Source organism: Hydra vulgaris, chromosome 06 (genome assembly GCF_038396675.1).
Source record: "Hydra vulgaris chromosome 06, alternate assembly HydraT2T_AEP".
Lineage (NCBI taxonomy): Eukaryota > Metazoa > Cnidaria > Hydrozoa > Anthoathecata > Hydridae > Hydra > Hydra vulgaris.
The window spans coordinates 21894164-21907286 of record NC_088925.1 but is presented as its reverse complement, the minus strand read 5'-3'; the positions used below and the strand labels follow the sequence as shown (position 1 = coordinate 21907286).

Below are 13123 nucleotides of genomic sequence, written 5' to 3'. Positions count from 1 at the left end.
AAAGTATTATAATAACACACTACAATAACAATATTGTATTGTAATTCATCTTTATAATACAAAACAATTTATTGTTATTGTATATAACTAGGATTGCTCATAGTAAAGATAACCACAGTAAAACCTTCATCCTCTTTTATTGAAACACTAACAACCCATTTGTTCTGTGCACTTTTAACTTTTTAAGCGGTCATAAAGCTTGTGTTGCATGAAAGTTGGTACTGTCTATCTGCAGCATGTAGAGCAGCGCTTATATTCAGATATGCTTAATCTGCAAACAAAATAATTAAATAAAAAAAAAACTACACACTTTTTATTTGGTATAGAATAATTATCAAAAAAGTATTTGCAAACAGTTGGTATGTAATTGTATCAATAAAATACCACAAGGACTGGAAAATTAAAACCTTATTGTTACAAAATTATCCTGAATTTTTAATAAAACTATTTATAAGTAAAGTTTATATGTTTTGTAAACAGATAGTCTAGCAATTTGTAAAGAGAATACAAAAAACCTGTATAGAATTTCATGAATTACATTTGCAATTTATATAAAATATTGCTAGACAAAACCATAATATATCAAATAAGATATTTTGTTGATTCATTATAAGAGTCTGTATTTTACCCAATTCAAAACAAATTTTATACTGAAAGCTATCTTATTTAGTATAGTATAACGTTATATTGCATAGTATTTAAAAAATTAACATTTACAAAACTAAAAATCTTTAATTTTAGTCAGCAAACTCTTTTCCAGCTAATATACTAAATTGGTTTTTTTTATTGTTTTATAATGATACACTTTTATTATATAAAAAAAAAATTATTTTGTTTCAAGACAACATTAAATGTCATAAGTTATACTCCCCGAGTAGCCTAATTCAAAAGTAAATCTCAGTTTTGGAAAGATTCACAATCAAAAACAGTAAAAAGGTTTTTTGTTATTATTTGTTTTTAGCATGTAAAGGATATGTTTCTTTACAGTGTCAAGCCTTGAGCCCTAGTTTTCAAAAGTTTAAAGCACAAACTTTACGAGAGCACATAAAATTGCCTCAATTTTTTCCACTATAAACTCTCACAGTTTGTTGACATAAGAATTAAAAAATTTTTTAAATTTTTATGCTAAATTTTAGATCTTTAAGTCTTTGAATATAATATAATATTTATACTTTGGGATCAAAAGTTGAATGACAAAATGACGGTTATAGTTTTTTAATTTATTTTTTCTCTTGATTTGAATAGATGAATAGTGATTTTGATTGGTTTTCTGAAGTTTAAAAAGTGGAAAGTTTAAAACCTAGAGTAATCTACATAGATCTCAAAACAGTAATTAAATTTTTTTTTTCCATACATGGCTGGTTAAAGCTCATCTTTGTTACAATCTTAAACTTTTTTTACTTAAAGTTTAAGTAAAGACTAGATTGCAGAGACTAGACTCCCATCTGGTCGCAAAAGGCTAAAGCTCTGGTAGAACTTTGAAGATGTTGAACCAACATCTAAAAATGTTCCATAAGACAAAGGTCTCTAACAGAATTGCTAGACTAAATGCTTCAACTTGGCAACTTGGATGAAGTTAAACCTCTAACAAAAACACAAAATTGTGTATAAAGAAGTTTTGCAGCAGAAGAAAGAAATGAAAGCTTAACAAGTTACTTTTGTAGAGAAAAATGAGTTCTTGGTTTCAACTTCAATAGGAGGTATTAATTTTTTAATACTTATCCATTTCTCCAACTTGCAAAATACCTTTTAGAAATTGAAGCACTTGTGATAACAGGACAGGTTGAATTGCAACTTTTTTGGATTAAAGTGTTTGGCATTATGAAGATATTTTCTAAACAGTCCAAAAACACATCTTGGAAAATTTTATGAAATTAAAATAGTTTCTTCATGAGCGATTTTAGCTTTGAAGTTGGGTCGTAAGGCTTTCCGCGCAATATTTACTGTGGCATTGTATTATAAATTCAGGACCCAACTAATTTATATATAAAATAAATAAAAAGCAAAAGAACTGACAGTTACTTAGAAATAAAGAAAAACAAAATAAAGTACTCTAAATGAAAAATATATATATTTTTTTCTAAGTTAGATATTCATACTTTAATAAAATTCTTTTGTAAATTCTGCTCCTGATTTTATAAAAAAACGCAAATTTAAAATATAGAAAATTTGTTTAATGGTTATATCAGGGGTCTAAAACTGTAATCCTGCGCCTTATTTTTTTAAAACTATTTAATGAAGATTTATTTTAATTATTTAATGAAAAACCTCTCTACTTAAAAAAGGTTGCCGACGTCTGGGTTATATAATAGAATATTTGAAAAATAGAAAACTAAAAAAGTTAAATTTACCAAACAAGTTAAATTTTAATAACGCTTATTAAAAACCTTTGAAAGTCAAAAGTTGAAATTATATAAATAAAAGATTCCACAAAAAAAATTGCATTAAAAATAAGATCTTTTTATTTATTAAGAAAATATTTTAACAATGCTCAACCATGCGAGGTAATGACTAACTCAAAAATTATTATACATTTTTATTAAACGTTATTTTTACATGTACAAGTAGCAATAAATTAGTTTTTAAATTAACAAAAAAATATCATAATGTGTCTCACTGTAATAACATTTAGACATAAAACTTTTTCTATGCTTTCTACTTAGAATTTTTGCTAAAATATCCTTATGACATGCTTCCTTTCCAAAAACAGTATTAGAAGCCATGGAAACAAGTTGTACAGATCTCTCAACACTCTGTGAATGTGAAGGAAGATCTGGGAGGTCAATTTTTCTGCAGACAATAACTTTTATACTATCTCTTCATCCGTAATATCTTGAGTTGTTGCTGGTTCATCTATGTCTTCATCAAAAATGTTTATGAGCTCATACCATATATGAGCACCAATGTTAATTTCAGGAACTTTATTGATTCTGTTTATAACTTGGCCATCTTTTTTACGATTTCGAATATCAAGTAATCTCTGCATTGCTATCGATCTTACATATATTTCCTCTGAATTAAGTACAAAATATTCTCGGGAAGTAGGCAAAAGGTATTGAACCTTAAGTTTGCTAAGCAAATATCTTGCACCTCTTTTCCTTGGAGCTTGATTTGGTTAATCATAAAATATATAATTGACGGAGCTTTGCGTAACTTATTGTTCTTTTTATGGAGGAACCATGTAGGAACATAGACTTGGACAATACAGGTTACCAAAATAATTAATTCAGAATCAGGAACTAGTACTCGGACATATAAAGACATCAACCGTATTACCAATGTTAACCAATGAGAATGATTAAGGGGACCAATTTTCCAACTTGAATATTTAACACTCATATTTCCAGTGACAATTGCAATGCAACATTCATATAAAAGCCTCTGGTCACTACTTAAATCATCTAAATTTCTTTTTCTAAAACAATAATTGGAGACTTAATAACACCAAAATTAACAACTAAATTAAGTTCATTATTGATAATTGCCATTTTACCTATTGGCCAAGCAAAATGGTTTGGTGAATTAGTTGCTCCATCAATTTTTTTAAACAAAGATCTATAGGGAAGCTCATTATGATAAAGATTGCAGCCTATAGTCTGAAGTTTTCATCCAAGTTTTTTCTCTAACTCCACAACCATTCCTGCTTTATGACCTGTGTTTGCTGAAGTATTGTCTATCAAAACTGCTTTTAGAGTGTTTAAAGAATCATACTCTTCAAGAACTTTGTATAGGCACTGAGGTTGCTTTTTTCCTGTTGTTCCAACAAGAGGTAAAACTTTGTGAGTAAGATACTCTTCACTGTAAAGGTTAGGGAGAAGTTCTTTAGTCACAGTCATGTGATGTTCTTTCTCTGTTTATCTCTTTAACACAACCTCACTATCTTCTTTTTTTATTTCTCTTATAACTAAAGTTTTATTATCAATGTTATTTTCAATGGATTTTAAGTCTGAAAATACTTTAATTGACTTTTTTTGTCTGTCTATTTTGGATTTGTCTAAAACTAAAGTTGATATAATTGCTGGATCATTAAACAACCCTGATAGATTGAGCATAAGAGCATTCCCTAATGCAGCTCCAATCGAACTTCCTATATCATTTCTGATCAACTCAATAGCAAACTTTGGAAACTTCCAAAGATTGTAAATTCCTGATGGATTTCTTGCAGGCTCCCATATCTAAAAGAAAAGTTTTAAAGTTCATTAACAAAAAATTTTAATATAAAAAGGTGATATGTTAAAAAAAGAAGGTAAATTTAAAAAATGTAAAATAATGAACCGAATTTCAATTTATTAGTTAATTACCTCACTAGAGCTAGAAATAACAAATTCTGAATCAGATTCTGATAATACTATTTCTGGAAGTAAATTAAATATTTCTTGTTGTAATGATTGTTCCACATTTTTATATTTAGTTTTATGTTTCTTTAAAGATTCTTTTCTAGACCATTCACGATCAACTGAGCCAAGTTGAAATGATCCTTTTGGACTTGACTTATCTTTCTGGTCTTTTAAATATAACCTTTCTTCTACAGGAATCTAAATATTATTTGATAATATTGAGCAAGTGCATATGAAATTCATAGTATTAAACTTTATCACACTAGTAATATACTAATGTTCATTTTATTTAAAAAAACTTTTATTTTATTTATCTATTATTAAAAAATAAAATTTTTTAATAATAGATAAATACTTTTTTATCTAGGCTACATGTGCATAAAATATGAGTATCAGGACAATTATTTTGACTACATTTGATATTTTTTATCATTACAAGGAACAACTTTAAGATCACATGTGCAGGAACTGATATCAAAAAGCCTATCCAATTTTTCAGAAGTGTTTTTTTGTTGTTGATACTTTGTATTTACTTCGGTTAATTAACCTGGATATGTTTAGAAGTACTCCAACTTTTTTTTCTACACAATAAGTGGACATTAATGGTAGCCGAGTGTTCATTTTGCGCAATCTTTAATTTGTATAAAAATGTTAGTGGTAAAGATGGCATTGCAAAAATTTTTTTAATTAAATATATCAATATTTAAAATCATTTTAGCTCAACTTAAACTTCATTAAAGCAAAAAAATTTTTACCAAGCACATTTTTTTCATCTACTAATCAAATCTCTTTATTACCAAACCTCTGATTCCAAAATTGTGATAACAGCATTCCTTATTGTGATAACAGCATTTTTGTGATAAGCATTATTGTAATAACAGCATTCCTTATTGTGATAACAGTATTTTTCCAACTTTCAGCTGTGCAAGAAATTTGGAAAGCCACCACAAATTCTGTGTGAAGTAAGCCTAGCTTCTTGCTAACACAAATGTTTTATTTCACTTTTTGGAAAAAATTTATACTTTAGAATTCTGGGAAAATTCATGTCGTTTTTACTTTACCATTGAGAGCTAATTTTACTGAAAATGCGAAGTACTGCTAAAAACCACCAAGAATGCGGGAAAACTGTTTGTTTTCTTTGTTTCAGTAAATGTCTATAAGAGCACACATCAAATCTAAAAGAAAGATGTCAGATTATACTGAAAGAGAAAATCTACTTTAATGATCACAAAGTTCCACTTGGAATTAGTGGAAAATGTTTTCTTCCTTCTCTTGTTTGTGAAGGAAGAAAAGTAGAGAGGATATCACACTCTCATTATTGTATAAGTTTGAGACTATAAAAATTTGACCAGAATGACCAGAAACTCAAGATAATGGTGACTGCTTGATATGTTCAATTGGAAAACTGAGAAATAATGGTCAAATAAAAATTGAATTTGCATAAGTTTAGCATCAAGAACACTTTCTTTAACAGTATAAAAAAGATGCTCAGATTTTTCAGTTTTTCAATTATTGGCAGAGGATTGCCTCATCACCAACTTTTCCCATCAAATTCATCAATAAGTGTAAAAGACCTTGCTCAAGTTCAAGCAAACACAGGGCTTTCAAACAATAGCATCAAAAGGTTAGCAGCTACTTTTAATGAATTAACCTCACAATAAATTGTTGAGAAAAACTACGCTATAAAATTTGATGAATTCAGTAAGCAGCTTGTACATTATTTCATAAGTTCATCAATTCAAGATCATGTGTGAGGACTGTCATACATTGCAAGGAACTCCATGAGCTTAAAATGAAATTATAGCCATGAGAAGTACATCAAAAATCACATTGTAAAGGCTGAAATTGACAGAGGTGGTGGGTTCCTAAATAAATTAGCCTGGGAAATATTGAATAAATTTATGAACCTAGCATTCCCCCAGCAAAACTCAACTGCACAAGCAACGTTTTTAAGGACATTGGTGTCAAACAACAACTCATTATTGCTTTCTCCAAGCTTTAAGAAAATTATACTAACGTTTTGCAAGTATTTGAGTTGATTAACTTGAAAGACCAGGAATTTGTACTGTCCTGTGATCTAAAACTTGCTAATATTATTGGTGGGCTTCAAGCACTCTCAAGAACACATTCCTGCACCAGGTGTGAATCTGGTTTAAAGGAACTTAAAAATCAATGGAAATTGAGGACTTGAGAATCTCTGAAAAAAAATGCCTCTCTCTTTAAGTCATCAGGTTCTGATATCAAAAAAGTTTATTTGACTTCAAAAATATTGTTTATTCTCCAATATTTAAACTAACTGGAGACACTTTGGTTTTGAAGTTCTTTCCAACCATAGAATTGCATTTCCTAATTGGAGTTTTTAATCATCTTTTTGCTGCGCTACTTTAAGTTTTTCCTCAAGCAACTCTTTGGACTGATGCATTACACATTAAACAACAACCTTACCTTGGTGGACATTTTGCAGTAAAGTAGTCCAGAATGCTGCTACACAATATTGACATTCTTCAATCAATTAAAGAGAAACATTAATGCTATGCAGCCATCCCATTCATTGATACTTAGTGTCTTACTTATACTTATATTCATTGACACTTAGTGTCTTTTCTGGCATTGCAAAATGTGCCTGTAATACCCAAGGTCCATGCAGTATTTTTTTCATGTGAAAAATTTCATAGACAAACACGACCAAGCTCTTTGGCTTTACTCAGAACAGGCAACAGAAGCAATACAATCACAACTTTCAGATACATTAATAAAAGGTATAAAAAGCCCAATTATCATCCAGAAGTAAGAAGTTGCCTTGTTGCCTTCAATAGTAAACATTGCTTGTGAAAAGTCATTTTAAGAAGAGATATAAGAATTAATTATTTTAGAATTTGTTCCATGTAAAAGAAAGAGCTTTTTGTGAATATATTTTGTTTATTACTTGTATAACTTCAAGAATATATAATTTTGCTTTCCTTGCTTGCATTGATGTAAATTGAAGATTTTTACTACTGTAAAAAGAAAAATAAGCTGTAATTTTGCATATTTGTGCAATCAATAAAATATCCTAGTGAATCAAGTTTAATACACCTATAATACGTTTTAATCTGTATTAATACATTTATTAAACATGTATTTTTTAAATAGTCACATGCTTGGCCTGGGGGATTTACATTTGTAAAAATTCACCCATTTGTAGGAAACCAGGTTTAAATCCACAGACTATTCTTTTATGCAGTTTTATTTAGCACCAATTCACTTTATCCCCTTTCTCTTTGTTCAATATCGCTCTCCTTCATCTCAAGACTGCACTCTTTTTAATGTTATTTCTGATCAAATTGACCAACCCCTCTTTATCCTGCAGCCAATATCACTGTTGTTGGTGATTTTAATTCTAATCACACTGAATGGCTTGGCTCTAGTGTCAGTGACTCTGCAGGTATTAAGGCCCACAACTTTTGCCTTTCTCAATCTCTAACACAAATAGTCAACTTTACAACTTGCTTTCCAGACAATTCGAATCATTTACCTTCTCTACTCAACTTATATCTTGTTTCTGATCCTCAGTTTCTTCACATTCACTCTTAGGTGCTTCTGATCATGGTTTAAAAACTCATATTCATATTCAAATCATATTATTCTTCTTCATCATCAGAATCCCCCTATTATTTTACCTCTTACAACTACCTTAAAGCTGACTGGGACTCTTTCCGTGATTTTCTTTGAGATGGCCCATGGGTGAAGCCTTTCGTCTTCCTGCTGATCAAAGCCTGCTATTCTCAGGTCAACAAATCTCGTATATTATCTCAAAAATTAGACTCTCATGAATTCTGGAGAATTTTAACACTATCTATAATAAGGGCAAATCTAGTATTCCACCTCTCTTGTATGGTTCAGATTTTGTCACCTCTCCTAAAGACAAAGCTGAAATGTTTGCTAAGAATTTCTCATTAGTATCATCATTAGTAGCTTTCTACCTAATATAGCCAACAAACAGGTTAATCTATTGCTCGAATTCGTAACACTCCAGCTTCTTTATCTAAAGTGATTTCCTGCATAGACTACTATACGCTTGTGGTCTGGACAACAACCTGTCATAGTCTTGCAGAAATGTTCTCCGGAGTTGTCGTCTATACTTTCAAAACAGTTAAACAAGTGCCTATCAGAGCTTTGTTTTCCAGGCTGCTGGAAAGCAGCATCTGTTATTCTTATTTTCAAAAATTCTGAAAGTAGGGATAAATAAAAATTCTGTTTTTAAGTCTTAGATAACAAACACCTAATCTCTTATCTTGAACCTAATAACTTTCTAATCATCAATATGGATTTCAGTCTTCTTATTCTACTGATGATTTGTTAATGGCAATAACCATTAGGTTTTATTGTGCATTAAATAGATGTGGAGAGGTTAAGCCTATCACTCTTGACATTTCTAAAGCTTTTGATAAAGTTTGGCATGCTGGTCTTTTTCATTAGCTTTCTTCATATGGTGTATCAGGTAATATTTTTAAGATTATTGAACCTTCCTTACCAAGTGTAGTATAAAAGTAGTTTTAGACAGCAATCTTCTTCATATCTTGTAACTTCATGGGTTGCTCAAGGTTTTATCCTTGGCCCTATACTTTTTTTAGTTTATATTAAAGATCTCCCAGAAATTCTCACACCTAAGGTGCATTGTTCAGTGATGATACTACCATTTATTTTTGTCTTGATAAGAAGCCAACGCACTTTGATTGCTTAAAGGGGCATTTCTGCTTGAAAAGGACTTCACTTCTGCTACAGCATGGTGCTCTCAATGTCTGGTGAACTTTAACTCAGATAAAACTCAATTTTTTTCAGTCAATCTTTATTGCAATAATCTAGATCTTCCTTTATTTATGAACGGTAACATACTTGATGAGTCATCTACCCTTCGTCTTCCGATCTTTTTAGGAAACCTTCTTACTTTTCTAAATATCTTTTTTTGAAACCATATATCAAATTGGATTGGAAAATTAGCATCTGCTAAGGTTGCAGCTCTTTATTGTGCTTGCCACAATAAAGAGCTTTCTTACTCAGGATTCTATTCTTTACCTCTTTAAATCTTAAATTTGTTCTCGTATGGAATACTGTTGCTATATCTGGGGCAGATATTCCAATGAGGCCCTTTCTCTTTTAGACAAGGTGCAAATGCATTGTAAACATAAATGGACCTGCTCTTGTAGCCAACCTCCAACCATTATCACATTGCCGTAATGTTGCTTCTCTTTCTCTTTTCTATAAATATAAATCTAACGAACTATAAATATAAATCTAAAGAACTAGCACCTCTTGTGCCACCTACTAAAACTCATTCTCTAGTTATTTTTCATTTAATTAAGTCTCATCCTCTTACTGTGACTGTTCCTAAGTGCTCCAAAAATCTTTATTCTTCTAGATTTTTTTCCTTGAACATCAGTTCTTTGGAACTCGCTTCCTTCTTCTTGTTTTCCTGATTCATATAATTTGCAATCTTTTAAGTCTTCTGTTAATCATTATCTTGGTCTATAAACTTCATCTTTTCTCTTCCAGTAACTTCTAACTCTAATAGTAGTTGCTTGGGTAAAAGATTAGAACATCTGTCCCATAACATATGTGGAGTAGTCCAAGATCATCTGTATTTTTCTTTTACTCTAATAACACCTGTCCAATATCATTTGAAAATTCAACGACCCCAAATAACATGTAACTACATCTGGTAATTTTTCTCCAAGTCTAATAACATCTGGAACAATTTTCTCCAGATGTAGTTACATTTAAAAAAATCTCTATATGTAATAACATCTGGAAAAATAATGCATTATTAGTTAATATTTTTTTCCAGATGTAATTACATCTGAAAAAAATTCTCTATGTAATTACATCTGGGTAAAATAATGCATTATTAGTTAATTTATCTTAAAAATAACATCATCTTAAAATCTACAGATGTTGTTGCACAGATGTTATTACACTTATAATTTAAAAGATGTAACTACATCTAATGAACCCACAGACGTAGTAACAAAGATTTTATTACACTTTGATAATTTAAAAGATGTAACTACATCTGTAATATTCATTTAATTTTTGCACAGATGTTATTAGACATCAATGAAATTCCAGATGTTGTTGGACAGATGTTATTAGACATGGCAAAAACTGATGTTGTTACCCTGACCTGTTGCTTGCAGTCTTGTTGGAAGTAAAGATGTTGAAAAAAAAAAAAAATTAGATGCAAAGCTTATTCTTCGCTACATCCAAAGCAAAGAAAAAAAAATTATTTCCTTACAAGCTGAATACCTGGTGTAGAGAGAATCTTGATGAATCAATTTTTGAAAACTTTTTAACAAAAGTTAGTCTTTTAGTAAATTTCAAGCTCTTTTGCTGCATTAAAATCGACTGGAATAATAAAAGGGTTGAACAAAATAATTTATTAATGTTATTTTTTATACTAGTAAGCCTACCATTAGACAATATTTTGAAGATATTTAGAGTTAAGACTTAGATAAGTGATGGTAAATCTAAATATGTAAAAAAAAAAAAATTTGCAAAACATTGTATATCAACATTAGCCTGTAAGTAAAAAAAATTAGTTAAAAATTAATTCACATGTTTGAACATCTAAATAATAATTAATGTGTGGAAAAAGAATATAAATACAATAAAATACATTTTTATTGTCTTTAAAATAAATTTTTTATTTTCAAATATTACAATACGATACTACTGTACTTTATTGTGTTATTTAATTTTTACAACTACAATTACAACAGTCCAAACCCTAAGTGAAAGGCATGTAAATGGCCATTAACTTTAAAAAACTATTATCTTAACTTTACAAGTATCCATTTTATATATTCAAGTTTTAATTACAAAAGTTTTTTTAAACAGTTTGTCAAAATTTCATTGTCATCAAAATTTTCATATTTGATGACACTTTTATTCAAAAAGAAGAGAAATAAATAAATTTTTATAATAATACATTTTGAGCAATAATTTAGTGATGCACTGATAAAAAAGGTCGATTGTAGCTAATAGAAGGGTTTAATGTATGTATATAAAAGTAATATATTAATATTAGGTATGTAATTTGTTATTATAAGTTGCACCTATGCACCAGTAATTGTTTGGCCTATTAGCAAATGTTGATGCCTCAGCCAATGCCAATTAATCAGCTTCATTATTGGCTGATAATCAGCTGAATAACTAATTGGCATTGGCCAAGGCATTGACATTAGCTAATAGGCAAAACCACTACTGGTGCATAGACGCAACTTATATATGCAAATTACATACCTAATATTTATATACTACCTTTATATACATACAATAAACCCTATTATCAGCCACAATTGGCCTTTTTCATTGGTACATCACTAATACTTTAAAAAAACGACAATATATTGTTCAGAATTTTTATATTGTTCTATTATTAAAACAATTATGTTATAATGTTTTTATATTATTTATTTAATTAATAACTTAATTATTAAATAAATAATATATATATATATATATATATATATATATATATATATATATATATATATATATATATATATAAAATAAAATGTATGTATATAAAACAATAGTATTAATGCTAGCCTGTTTTTCTGCCTTTTTATTGCTGAAAAAGTAAATGTTTTTACTATACCTGGAATATATAAACAAAATAAAAGTTCAGTGGAAATATCTAAAAAATTATCATCAAAACATAAAAGTTTCAATTTCTTTAAAAAGCCAGTGTAAGACTATTGAAACAGGCAGCCTGCGTAGCCAGCCAAGTCCATTTTAGACAGGCTTTTCACAGCTAGTGCACTCATTTACTCCTGCTGAAGACTGTATACATATAAAAAGGTGACTATAAACATATAAAGGGGTTATAAGGGCAACAATGAAAGTAACTTTTCTTTATTTTTCAAATAAAGTAAGTTATTTATAGAATGCAAGTGTTTAATTTATCTTAATGCATAACTATAATTACTACAGTTTTGAATATTAAAAGTGGTTGCTCTAAGTACACAAGAGAAAAACAAATTTTTTATTGACTGATCCATAGATCAGGAACTGCAGCTTGTCAAAGTTTGAAAAGGATCCCCTCCTTCCCCATGACCACAATATTTACCAACTTTTGGGTGCAATAACTCTAAAACTATTTAAAAGCTTTCACACAAAAACTTCAAAAATAGATTATTTGAGCAAACAACTATTTACATACAAAAATGAGGTGATTTTAATACTTATAATGCATTGTCAAATTTGAATTTGGCTGAAAAAGAAATTGTTTTTTGAAAGTGCCATCAAGAATTATTGCAATTTACAATTGTAATTACTAATATTACTTTTTTTATAATGTTATGGTTTATCAAAAATAAAAAATTTTTCTGTACAATTGTGAGGCTTTTGTCTATTTTGGGTAATATTCATTTAATTTAACTTTTAAACAGTTGACCCTAACCTGAAGTTTTCAGGTTGCATACCCTGAATATGTGAATTAGGTGAACTGATTTAGAAAAAACCTAGCATGCCCAAATTTTCAAATAATTTCAAAAATATCATGAATTAAAAAAATATTTAAATACTACAGATAAACTTTCTGAATACTTGATTGAAAACTCAAATTTAATTGCATAAAGAAATTTGAATGAAATACTTATTTTTACAACTAGAATTGTTATACACAACTTGAAAAATTAATATGAAACACTCAGCAAAGCATTATGAGGCCACTGTAATATCTGTCCAACCATAATTCACATAAAAAATTATAAATTTTTAAATTTAGAAAGCTATGTCTGCAATGT

The 13123-nt window shown here is 29.1% G+C and overlaps 1 protein-coding gene across 3 annotated transcripts in view; it reads right to left on the bottom strand.

The window, feature by feature from the left end:
• Positions 1-13123, bottom strand: part of LOC100214052 (cyclin-dependent kinase 14) — a 47228-nt gene that overhangs the window by 16234 nt on the left and 17871 nt on the right. The window lies entirely within an intron of this gene.